This window comes from Amblyraja radiata, chromosome 13, assembly GCF_010909765.2.
Source record: "Amblyraja radiata isolate CabotCenter1 chromosome 13, sAmbRad1.1.pri, whole genome shotgun sequence".
NCBI classification, from domain to species: Eukaryota; Metazoa; Chordata; class Chondrichthyes; order Rajiformes; family Rajidae; genus Amblyraja; species Amblyraja radiata.
The window spans coordinates 3343144-3370571 of record NC_045968.1 but is presented as its reverse complement, the minus strand read 5'-3'; the positions used below and the strand labels follow the sequence as shown (position 1 = coordinate 3370571).

Sequence of the window (27428 nt, the reverse complement as noted above, 5' to 3'; positions counted from 1 at the left end):
TTGTGCTGCTGCAAGCAAGAATGTCATTGTCCTATCGGTACTAAACCGGAGGAGGCGCTGTCCTGAACGGCTGCCTGTCCTGCAGCTGTCCGTTTTTTTTTCCCTTCTTTTTTATTATTTTTAGTACGTTGAGTGTGTAGTCAGGGGGCCTAATCTTTTTATGTGTGGGGGGTGGTGGGGGGGAAGGGGGAAACTGCTTTTCGAGTCCCTACTTGGTCGGAGGGGTTGCCTTCCTCCGAGCAGCGACTTCGGCCTGTCCTTGCGGCCTACCAGCGGGTCCTGGAGCGACGTTTCCCTGAGGGGACCTGGCCAGAACCTCGGCTTTGGCGGCGGCGCAGAACATTGGCTTTGGCGGCGGCGCAGCGCTGGAGCGCTATTGCGGAGCGGGCGATGCCTTTCCTGGGTCGCCGCGCTGGAACTCCAGTATGCTGGGACCGCCGATAAGAACATTGTGGAGCCGCGGTTCTGTGGAGTGGCCCAGCTGCGACGCTGAACTTTACATCCCGGAGCCTGGGATCTCTTGCTGAGATCGCCAGTGTGCGGAGCTCCGTCCGGCGCGGTCTGTTGGCTTGGAAGCCGCGGTCTCCGGTGGGAAGGCGGCCGTTCCTGGCACCCCAAGCCGCTGGGGGTTCTCCCGACGCCGGAGCACCATCACCCGGCGAGAACATCGGGCGCCGTGGCGGCGACTGTGGAGGCCTCAATAGGCCCGACTTTGGGTGGACAAGAGGATGGGGACTGGACTTTGTGCCTTCCCCCACAGTGGGAATCACTGTGGGGGGATGTTTTTGTGTTGAACTTCTTTTTGAATGCTATGTTGTATTTTTATTAGTGTGCTGCAAGGACATCAGAATTTCCCCTGAATAAGGGGATTAATAAAGTTTAATCTAATCTAATCTATCTGGGACACATGACAATAAAACTCTTGACTCTTGACACAACAGAGCCAGTATGAATGGAGAACACCGTGCAAAATGCAAAGGGTTCTAAATCCCGAACACTATCAAGAACATAAGTGTAATATATTCCCCAGAGCCGGCTCACTGTATGGAGGACAATGCTCTTTCTGTAAAAAAATGATATTACTGTATACCACGGTCAAAGCAGCTACCCAGCACAGCCAGAGGATGTTTGTCAGGTATGGTGAATCTTGCATATCTCTTTGTGTTTGGTCAGTGTCCAGTGTCCAGTGTCAGTGTACTAGTCATGTCTCTACTATTTATTTCATTCCCCTTACATGTTTTTCCTCTACATGCTCAATTTTTGTAAGGTGTCCTTGAGACTCTTGAAAGGCGCCCATAAATAAAATTTATTATTATTATTATTATTAGTGTCTCAGACTAAGAATGTTGCAACAATGTAAGTGGCGGAAAGCTAGGTATCAGTGTAAAAGTGAGTTTGATTTTTTAAAAAGCACTTTCAATTGTCTAATTTGATAACCAAATTTGGAGCACCCAATTGGAATTGGGAAGGATATCAGTGGACCCAAGGACATGAATACTGGGGGGAGAGATGTGGAGGTGGGTATGGATCTATAATAGTAAATTAATGACTCCTATCTGGAGGAATACCATCACCTAGACTCTCCAGCAGTGATCTTGATCAGGTCTGGTCTTCATTAAGTACTGCAGCTGTTGTCAGCTGTTCAGTTCAGGCATGTTACAGCACGGTGGGTCTCACAGGTACAGAGGAACTTTGCACAATGTGCTTTCAAACCTGCACTGTATCTAACTTCAAGTAACCCTTGCTTTCCCTCTCTCTCTTTCCCTCTCTCTCCATCCCTCCCCTTTCCCAGTTCTCCGACTAGTCTTACTATCTCTGACTACATTTTATCTGCTTTGATGTTACCTTCTTCCAGATAACAACGATCTATTCTACATTTACGATGATCCTCATTCCCTTTGTCCTATTTTCACACCTTATACTTCCTTATATATGCATTTCCCTCTCCCCTGACATCAGCCTGAAGAAGGGTCTCGACCCGAAACGTCACCCATTCCTTCTCTCCAGAGATGCTGCCTGTCCCGCTGAGTTACTCCAGCATTTTGTGTCTATCTTTTGTATCTGTCTGGTGTCTACGCATATCCCCAGTTGCCTTTGGGCATTTGCAGATAACACGGAAATTTTTTTTTTTAAATTGGCTTAATGGTCCTGTACTGAGAGCAGTCCTCTGAACACGACAGTCTGAACACTGGTGACTTGTCTTTGCTCAAATCCAGAGACAGGCTAAGATCCACAACCGTGGTATTCTAAAGTCAAAGCCAATTTTATTTGTCACATGCACCAAAGGTGCAGTGAAATGAATTTGCCAGCAGTGACACATATAAAAAGAACACACAATGCACAATAAGATTTGACACAAACATCGGAAGGCGTGGTGGAAGGCAACAAAGTTCAGCCAGTCCTCCTCCTTTGTTCACCCGTGGTCGGGGCCATGAACCCTCTGTAGTTGTCGCTACGGATGGCCAGGTGTACAGGCCCTCTCGTCGGGATGATCAAAACTCCGACGTTGGGGCGGTCAAACACACTCCGCGGCTTGGAGTGCCCGAATCAGCACTTTCCTATCGGAGTCCACGGCTTCAGGATGTTATAGGCCGCAGGCCGGCGGTCGGAGCTCTTCTCTGGTGATCCCGGACAAGGGCTCACCCCGCTCCACGATGGAAAAGTCCACGATGCGCCTGCTGCTGATGCTTCGGGCCTGACTCCAAGAAAGGCTGCTCCAATCCATGCTGTTAGGCTGCGAGGGAGGCGACATGGAAAAAGTTGCCTCTCCGTCAAGGAGGCGACCAAAAGCGATCCCCCTTTCCCCCCTCCCCCCCCACACAAGATACACCAAGAAACACCTAAACTAACATTAATTGTTCCATCTAAACTAACTCCAAAAGCCAAATAAGTAATAAATAATTAAAATATGAATTGATTAACTTTGTCATATGAAGAAAGCGAATGGCATGTTGGCCTTTATAACAAGAAGAATCGAAAATAGGAGCAAAGAGGTCCTTCTGCAGTTGTACAGAGCCCTAGTGAGACCACACCTGGAGTATTGTGTGCAGTTTTGGTCCCCTAATTTGAGGAAGGACATTTTAGCTATTGAGGCAGTGCAGCGTAGGTTTTCAAGGTTAATTCCCGGGATGGCGGGACTGTCATATGCTGGGGGAATGGAGCAGCTGGGCTTTTACACTCTGGAGTTTAGAAGGATGAGAGGGTATCTTATTGAAACATATAAGATTGTTAAGGGTTTGGACACACTGGAGGCAGGAAACATGTTCCCAATGTTGGGGGAGTCCAGAACCAGGGGCCACTGTTTAGGAATAAGGAGTAAGCCATTTAGAGCGGAGACAAGGAAACACTTCTTCTCACAGAGTGGTGAGTCTGTGGAATTCTCTGCCTCAGAGGGCGGTGGAGGCGGGTTCTCTAGATGCTTTCAAGAGAGAGCAAGATAGGGCTCTTAAAAATAGCTGAGTCAGGAGATATGGGGGAGAAGGCAGGAACGGGGTACTGATTGGGGATGATCAGCCATGATCACATTGAATGGCGGTGCTGGCTCGAAGGGCCAAATGGCCTACTCCTGCACCTATTGTCTATTGTCTAAGAACTACAAACAATTTTAACATGGAAAAAAGCAACACTGTCTGATCTTATGTGACAGAGAAATGTGAAACTAAGAACCAGCTCCAAAATCCACCCAGGGTTAAATGAATCTAGAAATCAAAACCAAGCCCAAGTGAAATTGGATCAGTAGCAGGATGAAGACTTGCACCGACAAGTCCCACGCATCAGAATGTACAGCAGGAAAATCAACTAATAATCCCAGACATCTATTCCTGTCCCCAGAGCTTACACTGTATTTAGCAATGACATTGCACCTATTTTTAACCATATTTCCTTTATCTTAGAAATTAAGTTTAATTGTTTAGGCTATCGGCAGCAATGCCCATTTTTACAAATTTGTCCAGTCAATATTGACGAGGTTATGCATGGAATACCACTAAAGCCACGTCCAAAGGATGTTTATTTGGTCTAACTCACTGGACTGTCTTAACACCAAACATTTTTGAAACATAATGCAAACAATTTAAAAGTCAAAAGTCTTTCATTGTCATATGTATTGACAATGGAACAATTAAATTCTTACTTTCAGCAGCATAACAGACCTGTAAACACAACACATATAGATAATAACAATACATTTTATTGTCATTGTAAATACATACAACAACATTTCAGGTGCACTGCCCGAGCGGAGCTCTAACGTATCAGATAAATAATAAGGGCAATGAAAACAGCAAAAACGGCAAGAAAAACGTCATGTCAGAATTTCACAGGATATAGTGTTACCTATACTGTTACTAAAAGTCTCATCTTGACCACTTCCTGTCTACGTTGTAAATACAATATATTTTTTAATGCTACCATATATTGTTTTGATTTTTTCGCCATTTTACTCACTGTCCCCTCTCCTCCAACCGCCCCAAGGTTTTTTCCGATCGGTGAATTCATTAAAAAAGCTATGAATGTTTAATAAATCATCAGATTGGTCTTCTCGCCTGTCAGTCACCATGATGAAGGTAAAGCCCATTCCGCTGGGGCCAGGAGAATTAAGCGCCAGAGGCCGGATGCGAGTCAGTCAACCCGGAAGACCGTGAGTGGGAATTGAGTCCAGAACTGTGAGTCTATGCCGTGAGTGAACTGAATTGTGCGTCTGCACTGTGCATGAAGTGAATTGTTGGTCTGCACTGTGCTGCTTGAACTGAATTAAAGGGTTGGTCTGCACTGTGCTGCTTGAACTGAATGTCGCACTCCTTCTGGAAGTCCCGCTCACTGAGGAAGTTTCGTTCAGGGGGCGAGGTCGCGCTCAACCACGTGAGTAGATTCAAGAGAGTTTTACTGTCATATATATGTTGTGTGTGAGAGTGTGTGATGGATGGTGAGAGTGTGTGTGAGAGATGGTGTGTGTGAGATGGAGGGTGTGTATGTGAGTGTGTGTGAGATGGAGGGTGTGTGTGAGATGGAGTGTGTGTGAGAGAGTGTGAATGTGAGTGTGTGTGTGCCCACCAGCCGTGAGTGAGTCAACCGCCAGCCCACCAGCCGAGAGTGACTCAACTGTCAGTCCACCAGGCCTGAGTGACTGAGCTGCCAGCCCAATAATCCATTTGGCCCACAATGTCCATACTAGCCCTCTGGAAACCTCTAGTTCCTTCAGCCCACAACACCCATACTAGCACTGCAGAAAGCCTCTTGGGAATTGGTGGAGAGGTGGAATATTGCGTTGGGGGACCAGCCCTCCCATGGGACCCGACTGGTCCCACTTAGTCTAGTAACAGTATAAATATTGGCTAATGAGGCGGGGGGGGGGGGGGGGGGGGGGGGGGGGGGGGGCTATTCAGTGCAGAGTTAAACATCAATAAAGTAATAACCCAGGTACCGGTGCAAAAAATCCTGAAGTCCTTAGTACAGCCAAAGACAGTCTAACATTACCCATCCCTTTTCTCCAGAGATGCTGTCTGACCCGCTGAGTTACTTGAGCACTTTGTGTCTATCTTCAAAAGAAATCCAGCATCAGCAGTTCCTTCCTACACACCTGTTCTTTCCGGTTTATTACAATTCAATGCTAGGCAGGATATAGAACACCTGCTAGTCCACAATACATTTTGATTGAGAAATAAGTTTCCATTTCCCGATACCCATACACCTGATATATCCGCATCACAAATGGTGCTACTGGCAGAGCTGTCGTTTGCACCCAAGGTTTTACCCAAATTTCCTGAATTCCTTCTGAGGAACTGTCCTCACTGCACTTGGGTTTGTATGACTGGAGTTAGCCAAAGTAATTATTTAAACCTGCCTTTGTTAATATTCTGGTAGACACAATTGCTGGAGTAACTCAGCGGGACAGGCAGCATCTCTGGAGAGAAGGAATGGGTGATGTTTCGGGTCGAGACCCTTCTTCAGACTGATTTTATTAATTTTCTGTCTGATATCAATCATAAGTCATCATGTTGTTGCACAAAATAAAAATATTGTTCCTTTATATCTTGGACAACCTTTACATTATGTTTCTTCAGCCACAACACACCAGATACAGACCAGGGACAGACGAAGTGGTCAGTGGTTAGTGATGTACGTGAAGTCATCAACTACAGCAAATTGTAAAGGTTACAGTATCTGGATATTTCAGGATCAGATATGATATTTTTGCTATGAGGAAAGGTTTAAATGCTCATCTGGTGCAGAGAAGCATTTATTTTATATTCTCTTATTTAACTCCATTCCAAATTGTTACCATTGAATATTCCCTGAAGGTACGATCATGGCAATTTTAAAACATTGCAAAAAAATAAGTGCTGAGGGAACTCAGCAAGCCAGGCAGCATCTCTGGAGGACATGGGTAGGCAATGCTTTAGGTTGGGACTCCTCTTCAGATAGATTGTATTAGCGGGAAGAAAGCAGGGCAAATAATGGATACAGGTGAAGGTAGAAAAAAGTGCTGGTGAAACTCAGTGGGTGCAGCAGCATCTATGGAGTGAAGGAATAGGCAATGTTTCGGGGGAGGGGGACAGGAAGAAGAAAGTAAGAGGGGGAGCCAGAGAGCTGAGGGAGAGCTGGGAAGGGGAGTGGAAAATTCCTCCCCTTCCCAGTTTGTCTCCCAGCAGTATGAACATTGACTTCTCTAACTTCAGGTAGTTCTTACAGTCTCCTCCCCTTCTAGCTCTCCCTCTAGCCCGAAACGTTGCCTATTTTCTTCGCTCCATAGATGCTGCTGCACCCGCTGAGTTTCTCCAGCACTTTTGTCTACCTTTGATTTTCCAGCATCTGCAGTTCCTTCTTGAACAATGGATACAGGTGAGTGGGGTTCATTGGCAGATGGGTGGACTTCGGCCAAAGATGAGAAGGAGACAAATGGCTGGAAGGGAACGGGGAAAAAAAACCCAGAGGCTTGAAATGCGAGGCCAGAGGGATATAGGAGGAAGGGCATGAGGGGGATGGGCGAGTGGGAAAATGGATATACATCCCAGGGATGGACAGGGAAGAGAGGGGGAGCAAAATAAATAAGAGGGATAGGGATTGTTGGTTGGTTACCAAAAATTCAATGTTCAAACCATTGTGTTCAGTTTATTGTATGTTATTATTTTTACTCATGTTTTATGTCTTTTAATTTATTGTTGTATTTCATATGTAATTTTTGTGCCTTATGTGAGCTGTTATGTTATGTTCTGTTATGTTGTCTGTTTATGATGTCTTGTTTATTCTTCTGTACAGCACTTTGGTCAACGTTGGTTGTTTTAAAGTGCTTAACAAATAAAGTTGGATTGGATTGGATATGTTGTTCCTCCAGTTTGTGTCGACTCACTCTTGCAAAGTAGGCGGGCCAGGACATAAAGGGCCAGTAAGGGAATGGGAAGGGGTTAAAATGGTTAGTAACCAAGAGACCCAGCAGGCCTTGGCAGTGTTTGGGTTCGCCGATGTAAAGGAGCCACATCGGGAGCACTGAATGAAGTTGATAAGGTTAGAGGAGGTGCACATGAACCTCGGTCTCTTCAGCAAGGGCTGCTGTGATCCTGGGATGGATGCGAGGGAGGAAGTATATGTGTTACATCTCCCGCAGGTGCAGGGGTTAAATACCTGGGGAGCGGAGGGTTTGGGTGGAAAGGAAAGAGTAAAGGGCCTGTCCCACTTTCGCGACCTTGGCTCGCAAATTACACGACCTCGTGGTCGCTTGAGGCGTACGGGCACCGTATGGGCGCGTGGGGCCGGTCTCACTTAGAAGCTCGGAGTTGTGCGGGGCTGGTCCCGACATCGCGCGGGGCTCCGAAATTCCTGCAGTGACCGAAATCTTCGTGCGCCAATGGCCTGCCGGCCCACGTACGCACGCAGGCGCATTGCGGTCATACGCAGTGTCTTGACGTTCATGACGTCCTGACGCCATGTGACGCCCAAATTCAGCCAGACCGCCTCCTGCCCAGCTGATTTGTAAGTATGGCGTAAATGACGTCACGCGCGAACTTAGCACAAACTCCGCTTCTGGCTGGGACAGGCCAATAAAGCAAGGAGTTGAACAGGAAGTGGTCCCTGCACAAGTGGAAAGGGGTGGGGAATTTTAAACCATACTTCTCTGAACTACTGATCAGTCACCAAGTCCTTGTCTACTGTTAACTGAAATGTTGTGGTCACTGGGAGCAGAACACAAGATAGCCTGATGACCAAAGTCAAGAAATTATTTGCAAGCCAAAGTTTGTACATTCTCCCTGTGACCACGTGGGTTTTCTCTGGGTGCTCCGGTTTCCTGCCACATTCCACGGAAGAGCAGGCTTGAATGTTAATTGGCTTCTGTAAATTGTCCCCAGCATGTAGGATAGAACTAGCATATGGAGTTGACTCAGTGGGCTGGTTTCCACACTGTATCTCTAAACTAATCTAAGCAAAATATTCCCTATTCTGGGAAATCGATAATAAAAGAAAATGCCAGACAGAATTAGAAAGGCAGGCAAGACCAAGTCAGGAAAGAAACAGAATGTTGATCACCTTCCAACAGAACAATGCCAACCAATTTTTATTCGGGCATTTTCTGCCACGCACCCCTTAAGTAAGCTTCAACTTCCTGTGCCTGCTTCCACATAAATGTAGAGGAAACCCCAGTTGAGAAACACCAAATTAAACATTAATTTCTAAATGCTCCAAAAATAAACATTGCCTTTTTCTCCAACTTGCTCCAAAACAAATGCCATCTACTCATGCATGGCAACCTTAAGACAATGTTTAAATGTTAGTTCAGAGGAAAATTTGCTTTGGGCAACAATTAAGCATTTAAAATTAGCTTTCAATTGTTAATATTTAAGGCTTTCTTACAGTGAACTGATAATTTTCTCACTGTTATGCAAGTATACATTCTCCCATTCCTTCAAAGTAACATCACAGGAGATGCAAACTCAATTTCCCCCAAGTCTCTATAGAAATCTATCTTCAGTTGGATATGCATTGATTATATGGTTGCAGCAACATATTGAAGCAAGCACCTTATACAGAAGCATCGTAATCAAGGAAAAGATTAAAGGGCCTGTCCCACTTACGCAAATTACCCGACCTCATGGTCGCGTTGAGCTTATACGGTCGAGCGAAGGTCGGGCACGATTTAATGCGTACACACAGCCATCTGGAGCGCTAGACGTCATTTGAAGATGGACACAAAACTGGAGTAACTCAGCGGGACCGGCAGCATCTCTGGAGAGAAGCAATGGGTGATGTTTCGTGTCGAGACTCTTCTTCAGTCTGAAAAGAAGGGTCTTGACCCGAAACGTCACACATTGCTTCTCTCCAGAGATGTTGCCGGTCCCGCTGAGTTACTCCAGCATTTTGTGTCCATCTTCAATTATCTTGGCCCCGCTCTGGGAGTAGAAGTGGAAGCGGATCCGGACCGCAACGGCCGTGAGCCCCAGGCTGAGTTCGACGATCGTTTGCCTGCTTCTGCTGCTGTTGGAGGCGAGACGATGCATCGCGTCAGGGTCTTGGGCCTGTCCCACTTTGGCCGTCAGTTCCGCGACAGGCCGTTGGCGCGCAAAGATTTTGTTCACTGCAAGAATTTCGGAGCCCCGCACGATGTCGGGACCGGCCCCGCACAACTACATACCCCTCCGTGCTTCTAAGTGGGACCGGCCCCGCGCTGGCATACGGTGCCCGTACGCCTCAAGTGACCACGAGGTTGCGTAATTTGTGAGCCAAGGACGCGTAAGTGGGACAGGCCCTTAACACCTTGGCCGCTCCCTCTTCTCCCCTCTCCCATCAGGCAAAAGGTATAGAAATGTGAAAATGCGCACCTCCAGATTTAGGGACAGTTTCTTCCCAGCTGTTATCAGGCAACTGAATCATCCTACCATAACCAGAGAGCAGGGCTGAACTATTATCTACCTCATGATGGAACTTTGCTGGCTTCACCTTGCACTAAACATTATTCCCTTATCATGTACCGATACACTGTAAATGGCTCGATTGTAATCATGTATTGTCTTTCTACTGATTGGATAGCATGCGACAAAAGTTTTTCACTGTACCTCGGTACACGCAACAATAAACTAAACTGTAAACTGAAGAAGGTTGTAAAGATGTCACAAAATAGACTTGCCATGCCTGATTTACAAGATGATTCATTTAAGATACAAATTCAATTCAGACCAAATTATAATTGAACTAGACACTCAAGGATAGACACAAAAAGCTGGAGTAACTCAGCGGGACAGGCAGCATCTCTGGAGAGAAGGAATGGGTGACATTTCAGGTCAAGACCCTTGCTCAGTCTGAAGAAGGGTCCCGACCCAAAATGTCACCCATTCCTTCTCTCCAGAGATGTTACCCGTCCCGCTGAGTTACTTCAGCTTTTTGTGTCTATCTTTGGCAGCATGTTCACTTAAGGAAGTGACATGAAATCATACTGTACTGAAGAGATCCTTCGGCCCAAACCATTCCTGTTCATTCAGTTTTCAATATAAGCATAAATAAAGGGATTATTAACAGACATTGCAACAAGAAGCTCAAACCTGCTGAACAGTGGCTATAAAAGTGTTTCATAAAAGGCCAGAGGAAAGAAGTCCCTCCTTCATTATTCTGTTTCTCTGCTGATGCTGCAGTAGGTGTTCAAGAAGGAGACACATCTGAAGCACACAGGTTCTATGCCAATTAGACAATAGACAATACATGCAGGAGTAGGCCATTTGGCCCTTCGAGCCAGCACCATCATTCAATGCTGATCATCCCCAACCAGTACCCTGTTCCTGCCTTCTCCCCACATCCCCTGACTCCGCATTTTTAAGAGCCCTATCTAGCTCTCTCTTGAAAGCATCCAGAGAACCTGCCTCCACTGCCCTCTGAGGCAGAGAATTCCACAGACTCACCACTCTTTGTGAGAAAAAGTGTTTCCTTGTCTCCGTTCTAAGTGGCTTACTCCTTATTCTTAAACTGTGGCCCCTGGTTCTGGACTCCCCCAACATCGGGAACATGTTTCCTGCCTCTGGCGTGTCCAAGCCCTTAACAATCCAATATGTTTCAATGAGATATCCTCTCATCCTTCTAAACTCCAGAGTGTACAAGCACAGCTGCTCCATTCTCTCAGCATATGACAGTCCCGCCATTCCGGGAATTAACCTTGTAAACCTATGCTGCACTCCCCCAATAGCAAGAATGTCCTTCCTCAAATTAGGGGACCAAAACTGCACACAATACTCCAGGTGTGGTCTCACTAGGGCTCTGTGCAACTTCAGAAGGACCTTCTTGGTCCTATATTCGATTCCTTGTAATAGGACAATGTCAAATTGCATTTGAGGATTAAAGTAGGGCACAGATCTGAATGTTTAACCATTCCCCTCCAAGACCCACCGAGTTACTCCAGCAGGTTTTTGCTCAAGATTCTAGCATCTGCAGTCTCTTATGTCTACACTTGAGGATATCTAGCCCATCATAAAAGTTAATTTTCCTCCACTAATTACATTGGGAATTAACATTTTATCTTGGAACAAGGTGAAAATGAGCCACTACATCTGTCAAACTGAAGCAAGGTTATTAGCCCAGGCAGATGGAAAAGTACATTTGTGGAAGGGACTTTATCCTTCTGGGAGAGGAACTGCTTTCTAACAAAAACACAATTTTCCACTTAATTGCAAGACACCAGGAACTTCAGATGCTAGATTACCAAAATACAAATGACACAAAGAACTTTGTGCCCCCTCCCATTGGTACGGAACATTTGCATTTTTCGGCTTGAAATTGTGCAATATGGTGCAAACTGTAGCGAGTCTTATAACTTACACTTGAATGCAATATATATGCTTTAAATTGGATTGGAGCGTTTTTGAAAGGGGGGAGGCTGTGCGATCACTGATCACTGGCCTTGGGGGTACCCGGTGAGGGAGTGGAGCAACCGAGTGGGGAGAGGGTGTGGAAGAAGGGTAGGAACTTTTTGAAATTTGATGTACTAAAATCATGTTTTAGTGCACTGTAGAAGTATGATTTCAATGTTTTTTTGTATTACGTATTTTTAAGAGGTAACTTTTTAAGGGGTAACTTTATCCACACAAAGGGTGGTGGGTGTATGGAACAAGCTGCCAGAGGAGGTAGTTGAGGCAGGGACCATCCCAACATTTAAGAAAAAGTTAGACTGATACATGGATAGGACAGGTTTGGAGGTATGGACCAAAAGCAGGTGGCGTAGCTGGGACATGTTGGCGGGTGTGGGCAAGTTGTGCCGAAGGGCCTGTTTTCACACTGTATCACTCTATGACTACATTATACCTCCACCATGCATGAATGATTCAAAATCAAGTGATCGAGTTTTATTGTCAAATACTCAAGCATAGAAACATAGAAAATAGGTGCAGGAATAGGCCATTCGGCCCTTCGAGCCAGCACTGCCATTCAATATGATCATGGCTATTCATCTAAAATCAGTACCTCTTTCCCGTTTTTTCCCCATATCCCTTGATGTTGTTAGCCCCAAGAACTAAATGTAACTCTCTCTTGAAAACATCCAGTGAATTGGCCTGCACTGCCTTCTGTGGCAGAGAATTCCACAGATTCACAACTCTCTACGTGAAGAAAGTTTGTTCTCATCTCAGTCCTAACTGCCCCCCCCCCCCCTTTATTCTTAAACTGTGACCCATGGTTCTGAACGCCCCCAACATCGGGAACATTTTTCCTGCAGTTACAGTAAGTGAATATCTAGCAGGCAAGCAGGATGTTTTCACCAACCACCCCCCTTTGAAGTCCACTATCTTCCACCGTATCTACCCAGTGCTTGGCACTTACTTCCAGCAGCCACTGGTTGTCCTCCAGGATGCACCGAGCCGCAGTCTGATCCATGCCGGTCACCTGGGTGAATTCGACACAGAGACTCTCTCTCTCTCCCCCCTCTCTTCCGCTCTCTCTCAACCCCCCTCTCTCTCTCCCCTCCCCCTCCTCTCTCTCCCCTCACCCTCTATCTCTCCCCTCCCCCTCTCTTTCCCCTCTCTCTCTCTCCTGTCTCTCCTCTCACCCCCTCTCTCTCCCGTCTCCCCCTCTCACTCCTTCCCTCTCTGTCTCTCCTCTCACCCCCTCTAACTCTCTCCCCTTCCCTCTCTTCTCTCCCCCCTCTCCCCTCTCTTTCCCCCCTCTCCCCCCTCTCTCTTGTCCCCTCTCTCCTCTCTCTCCCTCCTCTCTCTCCCTCCTCTCCCTCCCCTCTCTTTCCCTTAACTCTCTCCCCCCTCTCTCTCTCTCCTCTCTATCTCTACCATCTCTCTCTCCCCTCTCTCTCTCCCCCTCTCTCCCTCGCTTCCCCCAACCTCTTTCTCCCTCCCTCTCTATCTCTCTCTCCACACTCTCCCCCCTCTCTGTCTCTCCTCTCACCTCTCTCTTCCCCCCTCTCTCCTCCTCTCTTCCCCATTCTCTCTCCTACCTCACTTCCCCTTACCCTCTCTCCCCTCTCTTTCTCCTGTCTCTTTTTCTTTCCCCCCCATCTCTCTTTCCCCCATTTCTCTCTTTTCCCCCCTCTCCCCCTCTCTCTTTTACCACCCCTCTCTCTTCCCCTTCTCTCTCCCATTCTCTCCTACCCTCTCCACCCCCTCTCTTCCCTCTTTCCCCTCTCTCCCACCTCACTCTCCCCCTTCTCTCTCCCCTACCTCTCTCTCCCCTCACCCCCTCTCTCCCTGTCTCCTTCCCCTCTCTCTCTCTCTCCACCTCCCTTTGAGAGTCTGTCCCTTCAGCACAGAAACTCTCGCGGCAGCGGTAGCGGCACAACGCTTCGGACGCCTCCGCGGCCCGGGACACTCGCACTGTCCGGAGCTGCTCCATGGCCAGAGCTGCAGCGAGCAACACGCCGGCCCCGACAAACACTCGTCCGTCCCGGCTCCCCGCATCTGTTCCGGCCGCTGGTTCTGCTCCCATCCCTCCCGCAGCCCCGGCTCTCCAACACCCGCGGACCATGCAGTTTATCCGAGTTTTGAAATTTTCGTTGATCACAAAATTTCTCACCACTGAGCGTGAGAAATGTCCGATGAGCGTGAGGGCGTGAGAGTTTGCTTGAGGGCGTGAGTCTCACGCTCAAAGCGTGAGAGTTGGCAGCCCTGTATTCCGGCACTTTGTGTCTTTTAGCTGGAAGACGGTTAGCGATAGAAAGAGGACATCAGTCTTATCATCTATGACATGTAAACCATACAGCTCTTTCACATCTCCGTGGAATAAAACAACCTTCTTGCCAGCACCACTGGGCTGGATTACTGAAATTACATTTACAAAATGGAGAAGTGTTAAATCACAAACAGCCTTAGGCTGAAGAGTCAAGACTTCCTTCCAGAGCGAGGGGGGGGGGGGGGGGGGGGGGAGATGTGGGCTCTCCAAGGAGTGTGTGGGAAAGATAGGAGAGGAGGCCACAATAATATTTTTTAAAGTTATATGCAGTATGTATAAATTAGACTGGAGTTCAGGATGGGGATGAAAGTAAACAAATTTCGCTGAAGGGGCCCCACTCAAAAAGACAGTTTGGTAATCTCACACTCACGATTTAGATTTAGGAATCTCTATTATCTCCATTAGAGACAGTCACACTGTTTATCCAAATTGTGCATTGCAAGCAGTCAAAATAGCACGTTTTCATCCAAACTTGTCATGCACCATCCAGCAGATGCAATTTCAATAGTTTACATCATTCTGAAGGTTATCAGGAAGAGCAGCATCCCACACTTCAATTAGCACCCTATCCTCAAAAGCTTTTCATAGCATTAGAAAATAGGTGCAGGAGCAGGCCATTCGGCCCTTCGAGTCAGCACCACCTTTCAACATGATCATGGCTGATCATCCTAGATCAGTACCCCTGTTCCTGCTTTCTCCCCATACCCCTTGATTCCGTTAGCCCTAAGAGATATATTAAACTCTCTCTTGAAAACACCCAGTGAATTGGCCTCCACTGCCTTCTGTGGCAAAGAATTCCACTCTGTGGCAGAGAATTCACTGCCAATCAACTAAACTGAAGTACTCTCCATCCATACCATTTTGAAAGGACAGCAGGATAAATGTCTTTGTGCAGAAGACTGTGAGTCTTCGTTCTTTCAGTAAAATGCAAGTCATATTGATAAACTGGAGACACAATGATGGAACTTTGAACAAACAAAAAAAAGTGCTAGAGTAATGCAGTGGGTCAAGCAACATCATGGAGGGTACACACAAAAAGCTGGAGTAACTCAGCGGGTCAGGCATTTGAGATAAAACTATTTTTTGTTTGCATAGGAACTCGACTCCAGAAAAAAGGCTGCAACAAAATAGCACAGTTGAGTGTCCAGAATAAGTCATAGGAGCTGAATTTGGCCATTTGACCAAATTTGGCCGTGCAGCCTGACCCGCTGAGTTACTCCACCACTTTGTGTTTTGCTCAAGATTTCAACATTTTGAGGCAGTTACTTGTGTCACAAGTAGGACATGCCAGGAACAACAGAGATGGTACAAGTATCAACGTCTTCAAAAGGTTCAAGGCACATCCAACAGCATTGACTACAGAGGGCTCTCTGTATAGCCTGGCACATGGAATGTCACCACTATGGTCACCATTTGCACATCCAACAGCAGACTCCCAAACAGGTACAGTATGAAACCACACATCTATGCACTGGTTCACTAAAAGTGTGGCAGAGTTGATCTCATTCCCACATGCAGTCCCCACAACATTTTTCACCTTATTCAAAGGTCATTAAATTTGACACCGTGGCTACTATTTTTCTTTACAACTATTTAGTTTAGAGATACAGCGTGGAGACAGTCCCACTCGGCCCACCGAGTCAACACCGACCATTGACACGCCATACATACACTACATGCTAGGGGCAATTATACAGAGGCCAATTAACCAAGAAACCTGTGTTTAAGAAGGAACTGCAGTTGCTGGAAAATCGAAGGTACACAAAAATGCTGGAGAAACTCAGCGGGTGCAGCAGCATCTATGGAGCGAAGGAAATAGGCAACGTGAAGAAGGATTTCCTTCGCTCCATAGATGCTGCTGCACCCGCTGAGTTTCTCCAGCATTTTTGTGAACCAAGAAACCTGCATGTCTTTCGAATGTGGGAGGAAACAGGAGCACCCGGAGAAACCAACGCAGTCTCAGGGAGAATGTGCAAACTCAGCACAGACTGCACCCATAGTCAGAATCGAGCCCGGGTCATTGGAGCTGTAAGGCAGCAACTCTACCACTGTGCCACCCTATTTACTATTACTGAAGAAATTGAACAAAGTCCTTACATCCATAACTAAATATCCCTAGTTACTGTCAGCTGAAAATGGTGTATGAATTTAGAAAAGTGAAAAAGTTACACACGTTCACTTTTGTAAATCCAAAAAATTAGCTGCTGTAAACAATCATTCCTATCTGATCAGTCAACGTTTAAAATCTGAATTTGCCAAGCCATGTAATCCTCCTCCTGTAGATTACTGGCGTTGAAGAGAGACTCACAAGGACATAGTTTGTCAACAAGATGCATTACATCAATAATCACAAGACTTTATTTTTAATTCCTTTGGTAAGCAGATCAAAATGAGGTGCTAAAGCCAACAGAATTCTTGGATAGAATGGCTTATTCAAAGCCTGCAAATGAAAGACTCAGTGTGGTATGACTATGTTTTTAAGCACCCAACTTCTGGCACTAACTTCCAAATTTGACCAGCTGATAATGAATCAGCAACTTTCATTTCCAGAATCGGAGCCCTGTAACACACACGACATATCCCATTACCGTGACATCTGTGTCGATACAAGCCACACACATTTGTTTCATAAGAACAAGAGAAATGGGGCAGAAGTAAACCATTCACAGACACCCCTATCTCCCCCTTCCCAAGCCTCTCTCTACCATTCAACGGCACCAATTTTCTGTCCTCGCCCCATCTATACACCTTCCTGCTCAGTTTCATGTTAAGTTACAAGCTAGGATTCAAAAGGACACCACCCAGCTGGGGTAACTCAGTGGGACAAGCAGCATCCCTGGAGCAGATGCATAAGTGACATTACAGGTTTGGGCCCCTTCTTCAGACTCAAGTCAAGTCAAATATCCTTTATTGTCATTCAGACTTTTCAGTCTGAACGAAATTTCGTGCCTTGCAGTCATAACATAGAATAAAATAACAAAACACACAATAAACACAGATCTAACATCCACCACAGTGAGTCTACCAGGCACCTCCTCACTGTGATGGAGGCAAAGTCTTAAAGTCCTTGTCTCTTCCCTCCTTGTTCTCCCGCTGCGCTGAGGCGATCCAGGCCTCCGATGTTGTGATCCCACCGGGTGATGGTAAGTCAGTCCCGCGGCTGAATCCGAGCTCCGCGAACGGGCCAGTTCAAACTCCACGGCCCGGGGCGGTCGATGGGTAGAAGGCTGGCATGAGGGGATATGTTTTAGACGGGGCAAGGGGGTCATCCCCAGGAGGAGAGGATTCCTTCCCATAGAAAGAGTCTGGAGGCAGAAACATCATGGTATCTGCCTCCAAGGAACACCTCAAGGCTGCGTGCTCAGCCCCCTGCTGTACTCACTCTATACCCATGACTGCGTAGCGAACCACAGTGCGAACTCCATCATCAAGTTCGCTGACGACACCACTATTGTGGGGCGTATCACTGATGGGGATGAGTCAGAGTACAGAAGAGAGATCGAGCAACTGTCCATATGGTGCCAGCGCAATAACCTGGCCCTCAACACCAGCAAAACCAAGGAACTGATTGTGGACTTTGGAAGGAGTAGGAGGGGATACCCACAGCCCCATTTATATCAACGGGTCGATGGTTGAAAGGGTCAAGAACTTCAAATTCCTGGGTGTGCATATCTCTGAAGGTCTTTCCTGGTCCGAGAACACTAACGCAATTATCAAAAAAGCTCATCAGCGCCTCTACTTCCTGAGAAGATTACGGAGAGTCGGATTGTCAAGGAAGACTCTCTCTAACTTCTACAGGTGCACAGTCGAGAGCATACTGACCGGTTGCATCATGGCTTGGTTCGGCAATTTGAGCGCCCTGGAGAGGAAAAGACTACAAAAAGTAGTAAACACTGCCCAGTCCATCATCGGCTCTGACCTTCCTTCCATCGAGGGGATTTATCGCAGTCGCTGCCTCAAAAAGGCTGGCAGTATCATCAAAGACCCACACCATCCTGGCCACACACTCATCTCCCTGCTACCTTCAGGTAGAAGGTACAGGAGCCTGAAGACTGCAACAACCAGGTTCAGGAATAGCTACTTCCCCACAGCCATCAGGCTATTAAACCTGGCTCGGACAAAACTCTGATTATCAATAACCACTTTCTGTTATTTGCACTTTACCAGTTTATTTATTCATGTGTGTATATATTTATATCATGGTATATGGACACATTTATCTGTTTTGTAGTAAATGCCTACTATGTTCTGTGTGCTTAAGCAAAGCAAGAATTTCATTGTCCTATACAGGGACACATGACAATAAACTCTCTTGAACTTGGTGGGCATGGTGAATGATATATTCAGTCTGCTCAGCCAAATTATCTATATTGGTTGTGGATAGTTGGGCACACGCATTGACCACAGCAGTACCCCATTAATCACAGTGTGACCACCCGAAACAACGTATTTATTCCCGCACTTACTCTTCTATCTGATAATCCTTACTCGCAGGCTTAGGAATCAGGGGAGTTTCTAAACTTTATATCAAGTGTACCAATTTAACACTCACTAAATGGAAATTTACATTAGATACAGATGAAAAATTATTCCACATTATATTCCTCTCACTGGCTTTACATCTGCTGAGAATTAGAATGGAGAAATTTGATATATTAAAAAAGCAATTTAATTTAAATTGAATTAAAATTGGCTGCCTCATGCCAGTTCAAGCTTTCATAAACTTTAATTGTCCATACTTGGAGAGAGATAAATGAGGAGCCTTTGAGAGAATGATCAGATATCTTTCTCAGTGTATTTAGATGCACCAAGTTCTGAATTACACCCATTGATGGACTGAAATACTGCGTGATTGTTTCGTATTTCATTGGCTTTATCATGATTTCGGCCCTAGGTCGAATATTGGTGTGCAAGGTTGGTCACTCATTATAGGGACAGTACAACTGTGGGAGAGGATGCAGAGCAGATTCGCAAGGGTGTTTCCAAGACAGGAATATCATAGCCATGAAGAAAGTTTGGATAAACTGAGTACAGGAGACACTACAGTTGATGGAACGCAGCAGGTCAGGCAGCATCTGGGGAGAGGATGGATAGGTCATAAGGAATAGGAGTAGAATTAGGTCAGTTGACCCATCAAGTCTACTCCGCCATTCACCCATGGCTCCTAACCCCATTCTCCTGCTTTCTCCACATAACCTCGGACACCTGTACTAATCAAGAATCAGGTGACATTTCAAGGTCTGGACCCTTATTCAGACTTCACAAACGATCAATGGTATTGAAAATTCAAGTTTTGATTAAAAAAAAAAAAAAAAAATTGAAATTGAGAGTGGCACTGTGGCGCTGCGGTAGAGTTGCTGCCTTACAGCGCTTGCAGCTCCAAAGATCCGGGTTCGATCCCGACTACAGGTGCTGCCTGTATGGAGTTTGCGCCTTCTCCCCGTGACCTGCGTGGGTTTTCTCCGAGATCTTCGGTTTCCTCCCACACTCCAAAGACGCACAGGTTTGTAGATTAATTTGCTTGGTATAAGTGTGAATTGTCCTTAGTGTGTGTAAGGTAATGTTAATGTGCAGGGATCGTGGGTCGGCGCAGGCTTGGTATTTAGTACTTAGTATTTAAGAGCACATGTCCCATCTCCCCCATGTTCATCCACAACCAATGGTGTTGAAAATTCAAGTTTTGTTTATAAGAAAATAGATTATTTCTTTTGTAGATAGACAACATTCACATTTTTCTTTCCAACACCACAGCAAATTAGTTTCTGATGGCTTACATCATATATTAAAAAATACCAGACTGAAAGATATTAACTATGATTCATAGTCTGCAAAAACAAATATCAGCTGCGCTGTAACAACTACAGATTCTATAGATGCGCCATAGAGAGCATTTTATCGGGATGCATCACAGCATGGTTTAGAAACATCTCTATTCAGGATGGCAAGAAATTTCGGAGAATTGTGGATGCAGCCTAGATCAACATGTAAAGCAACCCCCCTTCCATTGACTCCATCTACACCACGCTGCCTCGGCAAGAGCACCAAAGGACGAGCCTCATTCCGTTCACTCCCTCGTCCACCCTCTCACATCGGGCACGAAGCACAGAAGTGTGAAAATGCACACCTCTAAATTCAGAGACAGTTTCTTCCCAGTTGTTTTCAGGCAACTAAACCATCCTACCAACAACTAAACAGCAGTCCTGAGCTACTATCAACATCATCGAAGACCCTCCGACCATCTTTAATCGGACTTTACCTTGCACTAAACATTATTCCCTGAACCATGTATCTATACATTGTGGACCGCTCGATTGTAATCATATATAGTCTTTCTGCTGACTGGATAGCATGCAAGAAAATGTTTTCCCATTGTACCTAAATGTGACAATAAACTAAACTGTCCCCATAGTAAGTATAAACAACTTAACCATGTGTCCTACAACAATGATAAGATTAAAAGATTGACAAGCAGAGAACAAGTTTAGATCAACTTGATGCCCAACAGAAGAAAGACACAAAAAGCTGGAGTAACTCAGTGGGTCAGGCAGCATCTGTGGAGAAAATGCTTCGGTGACGTTTTGGGTCGAAGCTCTTTCTCAGAACGAGAGTCAGGGGAAAGGGGAACAAGAAATATAGACGGTACTTAGGACAAATGAATGGAAGATATGCAAAAAGCAATAATAATCATGGAAATGTGGAGCCCACAATGGTCCATTGTTGGCTGTGGAATAGAAACATAGAAACATAGAAAATAGGTGCAGGAGTAGGCCATTCGGCCCTTCGAGCCTGCACCACCATTCAATATGATCATGGTTGATCATCCAACTAAGTATCCTGTACCTGCCCTCTCCATACCCCATGATCCTTTTAGCCACAAGGGCCACATCTAACTCCCTCTTAAATATAGCCAATGAACTGGCCTCAACTACCTTCTGTGGCAGAGAGTTCCAGAGATTCACCACTCTCTGTGTGAAGAATGTTTTTCTCATCTCGGTCCTAAAGGATTTCCCCCTTATCCTTAAACCGTGACCACTTGTCCTGGACTTCCCCAACATCGGGAACAATCTTCCTGCATCCAGCCTGTCCAACCCCTTAAGAATTTTGTAAGTTTCTATAAGATCCCCCCTCAACCTTCTAAATTCTAGCGAGTACAAGCCGAGTCTATCCAGTCTTTCTTCATTGAGTCTTTCTTCAATGAGTGATGCAGGACGATGGTAAAACTAGGGTGGGAGAGGGGCAGAGAGAGAGGGTGATGATGCCCACCATGTTGAACAGTTTACCATCGCTCATTTGTTATCTGTACCCTTAGAAACAAGCTGCTGGAAATTGTGTCTTTGCTATAAAAGTGGAACTAAAACAAAAGCTTTCTCAATGTCAACATGGCCTGCTACAAAATTGTATTTACCCTTCCATTGTTAGATCAAGCTCGTCAATTTATTTACACAGAGTCTATAAATCAGTAGGTCATTGACTCACAAAAACAAAAATAGGAATAACTAGTCAAGTCAAGTCAAGTCAAGACTATATACTGTTATATTAAATCATTTATTAGATTCCTAAACTCCGTGTCTATTATTTATGAAGACTGTGGACTGTAATCAAAAATGCCACAACTTTAGCTTTGTTTAGTTACGAGATACAGTGCAGAAACACGCTCTTCAGCCTATCGAGTCCGCATCAACCATAGATCCACGCACATTATCACTATCCTACACACTAGGGACAATTTACATTTATACCAAGACAATTAACCTACAAACCCGCACGACTTTAGAGTGTGGAGGGGAAAACCAAAGATCTTGGAGAAAACCCATGCAGGTCACGGGAAGAACGTTCAAACTCCGTACAGACAGCGCCTGTAGTCAGGAAGTACCGCCACTCTACCGCTGCCGCCGCCCCTTGTGAAATAATAAAAAGAAAAATATGCCAAAAGTCTTAAATGAGGAGAAAACAAAAGGAGAAATAAATCAGACAATGGTAAATATAGTAATGACAAATATTAGCAGACAAATACAGAGTATTTGCGCAAAATCTATAGAAGAGAAACAAAGAGATAAATTAGTTACATTGGCCAATTTAGAGTGGCACAGTGAGTGGTGCAGCGGTAGTTACTACCTTACAGCATCAGAGAACAGAGATCGACCCTGACTAGGGCTGCTGTCTGTACGGAGTTTGTACATTCTCCCTGTGACCGAGTGGGCATTCTCCGAGTGTGCTGATTTCCTTCTACGTTCCAAAGACGTGCAGATTTGTAGGTGGATTGGCTTCTGTTAATTGCCCATAGTGCGTAGGATAGAACGAGTGCAGGGTGATCATTGATCGGCATGGAGTCGGTAGGCCTAATGGCCTGTGTCCACGCTGTATCTCTAACCTATACATGGTTTTCTTGAGAAATAAGTTTCAGCCAGGCAACGACATTGGCCTGCCGTTCTCCGAAGTAATGCCAATGCATCTAATAGCTACAAAATTCCCACTGCTGAACTAGAGTTAAGGAATTTTCCAACTTGGGAAAGGGTTGTATGCATGCTTTCATCTCCATTAAAACAAACCAACCATTTAATTTCCTTTCCCAAGATATGGTTCCAAGATTTTGACTTACCAACAATGAAGGAAAATCAAACTTTTCCAACTCAGAATGAAACTCAGATTGATTAAATGAAAAGATTGGAATTACAAGTGTTATCTCTTCCCACATGGATGCTGTCCAGTGTTAGCTCTTCACACATCTTGCATTCAATGGCATTGCCCTGGGGATCTCCAGCAATGATATTCAGAGGATAATCAAGATACCCTTGAGATGATTGTCCTCCAACATTCCCCTGGTTCATTCTTGTTGGATTTAAATAAATATCTGAATGTGTTCATAATACTTATCAGTTCATAATTGATAGGAGCAGAATTAGGCCATTCGGCCCATCAAGTCTGCTCCACCATTCAATCATGCATGATCTATCTTTCCCTCTAAACCCCATTCTCCTGCATTCACCCCATAACCCGACACCCGCACTGATCAAGAATTTATCTTTGCTTTAAAAATATCCATCGACTTGGCTTTCACAGCCTCACCAGCCTCTGACTAAAGAAATTCATCCTCATCTCCTTCCTAAAGCAAGGTATTTTTATTCTGAGGTAGACAAAAGTGCTGGAGAGACTCAGCGGGTGCAGCAGCATCCATGGAGCGAAGGAAATAGGCAACGTTTCGTCCCGAAACCCGAAACGTTGCCTATTTCCTTCGCTCCATAGATGCTGCCGCACCCGCTGGGTTTCTCCAGCACTTTTGTGTACCTTCAATTTTCCAGCATCTGCAGTTCCTTCTTAACCATCCTTTTATTCTGAGGCAAGATTCTCCCACAAGTGGAAACATCCTCTCCATATCCACTCTATTCAAGCCTTTCACTATTCGGTAAGTTTCAATGCGGGTCCCCCCCCCCCCCCCCCCTCCCCCTCCCCCCCCAGCCGCTGGCAACGCTCATCATATAACAACCCATTCATTCATGGGAACATTCTCGTAAACCTCTTCCGGACCCTCCCCCAGCGCCAGACATCTTTCTTCAAATATGGGGCCCACAATTGGCTCACAATACTCCTAATGCGGTCTGACCATCGCATTCAGTCTGATGCCATTCAGGCCAGTCACAAGTGAAAGAAATCTGTTATGTGTTTCTTTCATTTTATTCATATTTACTTTTACAATGAACTAAGTTCAAATAAATATTGGGCAATCTTTTTTTTAGTAAACCAATTGTATTTGGTGTGGGAGGGGGGGAGCAACACACAAATAAATCACATCCTCGGTTTAAACCAGCATCTGCAGTTCCTTCGTTTAAATTTACTCTCGAGATTTACTTGGTGCTATTTAATTTGTTCATGTTAAGCTTTCAATGGTTCATCTTCAAGTTTGGAATGTTTCTCCACAATCAAAAACAAAATCCACACACAAGTGATGTCATTTCTTGGACTAATGAAAATCATAATCTCACAGTTGTGGAAATTCAGAGTTCAGATGTGCTCAGGTCATACAGCTTGATTAAGGATACTGCTTCATCCTGAATCAAATCTGGAACCAAGAAGGGTCCTGTTTTTTCTAATGTGAATTAGCAAAGATAAGCATTGAGTTCAATGATATCAACAGTTGAATGTTGAAGTATACATTTTGCTGCTTAAATTACTGGAAAATCTGCAAAACGAGGGGTGATATTACACCATCAATGCATTTATAGAACTTAATGAAAGAAAAATCTCCACAAAATGGATCCTCCTCACTGTCATCAGCAAATCAGATGATTTTGAGATCAAGCAGCACTCCAGAGAACACAACCAACAGAGGCAGGATGAGTAATCCTTCAAAAGAGACACATTCTAACCTCTTAGGTGGATTTCTAAAAAATAGATTCCTAAGCCATATTTTGACAGAATGCAAATGGGTATATTGATCAAGATTCTACTCAGCCAACATAATTTAAAGCAGATTAACAAGACATCCATACCTTGCTGTTTTTGAAACTTTCCTTTTAGCGAAGTGGCATGACTTTATATTTTGTGGCTTAACTCCCAAAGTTATTTCTGTGATTTTTAATGTAGAAATCTCAGGACTCCAAATATACTTAACACCCATTTTTTTTAAAGTACCAAGCCAGTTTAGAACATCCACAATCAATTTTCAATGAATTGTCTCCACTTTTACTTCAGAACCTACAGCTGGAGTGCTACAATTAAAAATAGTGCTTTTCATCACAGTCATAGAATTGGGCGTGCAATATCACAGAATGTAGACACAAGATACTTTCTAGTCTGAAGATGGGTATCGACCCGAAACAACACCCAGTCCGTCTCTCCAGAGATGCTGCTTGTTCCGCTGAAACTCCAGTATTTTGGGTCATCTTCGATTTAAACCAGCATCTGCAGGTCCTTCCTACACATTATATATTGGACAGGTACATGGATAGGACTGGATTAGAGGGATATGGGCCAAACGCAGGCAAGTGGGACCAGTGTGATGGGACATGGTGGTCGATGTGGGCAAATTGGGATGAAGGGCCTGTTTCCACATTGTATGACTCTATACAGAGGATGTGTAGGAAGGAACTGCAGATATTGGTTTAAACCGAAGATGGGCACAAAAAGCTGGAGCAACTCAGCGGATCAGACAGCATCGCTGGAGAAAACGATTACCTATTCCTTTTCTCCAGAGATTAGATGCTGTCTGACCTCCCGAGTTACTCCAGTTTTTTGTATCATAAGGTCATAAGCGTTAGGCCATTTGGCCCATCAAGTCTACCCTGCCATTTAAATTGTGGCTGTGATCCATCTTCAATTTTGTGTCTATCTTCTACACAGAGGATGTTGGAATACAAAGTGCTGGAGGATCTCAGTGAGTCAGGCAGCAGCTATGGAGGGAATTGGTCAGATGACCATTACAGAGTGACTTGCCAAAACAGTAGCGCTCCTCAATCTTCACCAAGTGCAGCCTTCTGCCTTATTTCGCTAGCTTAACATCGCTGGGATTTAGACTGAGCGCCGGGTCCCATTTCCTTTCTCTTGTGACTGGCCTGAGATGACATCAGACTGTGTGGACGAGACGCGAATCGCCAACCCCACTAGCGGCGCTTGTAACGCGAAAGCGAATCGCAGGCAGACTTGTATTGTATTGTCAACTGTCTGCAGTGGACCCCCGTCCCACGGGTTTCCCAACCCACTGCCGAGCTCTAGGCGAAACTTGGTTAACGTGACACCAACGCAGTAAACATAAAAGTACAAAAACAAACAATGACGCCCCGCCTATAATGTAAAATAAAAATAGAAACCTTAGCTGAGCAAAAGGGAGAATGGAAACACTAGATGCACGATACAATTAGACAGGTACATGGAGAGGACAGGTTTAGAGGGATAGGGCCAAACGCTGGCAGGTGGGACTAGTGTAGATGGGGCAGGTAGGTCGGTATGGGCAAGTTGGGCCGAAGGGCCTGTTTCCACGCTGTATGACTGTACCACTCTGTGACTATACATGGGATGTTGAACAAAACACAGCCTCTCCTGACCAGGTTCGATAGAGCCTTTGAGACACGCAGCATTTTGAGGCAGACACCCATTTGTCCCCATGAGAGCCGGCACCGAGAGACTCGCCGATTTTTATTATATAGACACTGGGCGCTACAAAGCCCCCAGCCAGCGGTCCGGCCACCAGCCCAGCCCAGCCCTGAACGCATCTTCATCGTTGCATCTACCTGCAGAGTCCCCGTCTCACTCAGCCCCGTCCTAACGCTCGCAACCCACTCACAACTCTGAAATGAAAACACAAACAAACTCCGCACCAAAGTCCACCTATGAGAACAGGAGCACCCTAAACTCCAGCACTCCAACAAACACCACTCATAATACAACTGATCAATTCCACCCACAGGACAACACCTTGTTTAAAACAAACAAACACACACACCCTGAAACGCTTCAACTGAACAACTAGACAATACCTTTCGCAGAGGACGATGTCCGTGTGGCTCCGAGATGAATCAGTGGTGGTTAAATCAATCCAAGTCTTCTCAACAGCCTTGCCGCTACTTTCAAGCCAAAGCCCCTTTAATTTCCCTCTCTGCGCCTTTTGATCTCCAAGCGGCCTGTCCACCACTGTGTGTGTGGTGTGGAGTTTTGTTATCTCCGGCGCTGTACTTTGTCCTGCCGTTTGAACGATAACTTGTGACGGGGTTGGTCACAGGCAGGGCAAAACCAGCCAACCAACTACTAACACCCGCTGTCGAGAACACAAACTCCGATTCAAAGTGCAAACCAGGAAATCAGTCGCGATTTCACCCGGAAATGCACTTGCACAGGGCCCTCCTTCGGTAGAACTAGTCATTTCTTTTTTATTTTTAAACCAATTCAATAATTAGTTGCACCATAAAGTTACACTGCGAAGCGGATTACTTCACCTGCATTCAACACGGTTCCCCTTTCCTGGAAAGCGAAAGGGTTCATAAATATTTACAATATATGCAAGATTCAATTTTAACATGTTTTTAGCAAATCTAATGAGAATAAAATATTGTTGTCATTTTCGGAGTCATGTACAGTTCTGGAGTGTTTGGTTATCTGATATAATGGCACAGTGGCGCAGCGGTAGAGTTGCTTGCCTTATTACGGTTCGATTCTGACACCAGGTGCTGTTTGTGCGGAGTTTGCACCTTCTCCCTGTGACCGCGTGGGTTTTCTCCGGATGCAGCGGTTTCCTTCCACACTCCAATGACGCGCAGGTTAATTGGCTTTGTAAATTGTATTTTTAACATTTGTAA

At 45.4% G+C, this 27428-nt stretch overlaps 1 protein-coding gene across 1 annotated transcript in view; it reads right to left on the bottom strand.

The window, feature by feature from the left end:
* Positions 1–26935, bottom strand: part of pik3cb (phosphatidylinositol-4,5-bisphosphate 3-kinase catalytic subunit beta) — a 196938-nt gene extending 170003 nt beyond the window's left edge. The window contains exon 1 of the mRNA XM_033031101.1: positions 26613–26935. The gene's annotated coding sequence lies outside the window, so the exon portion shown is untranslated. The remainder of the gene's footprint in view (positions 1–26612) is intronic.
* Positions 26936–27428: the final 493 nt, after the last annotated feature.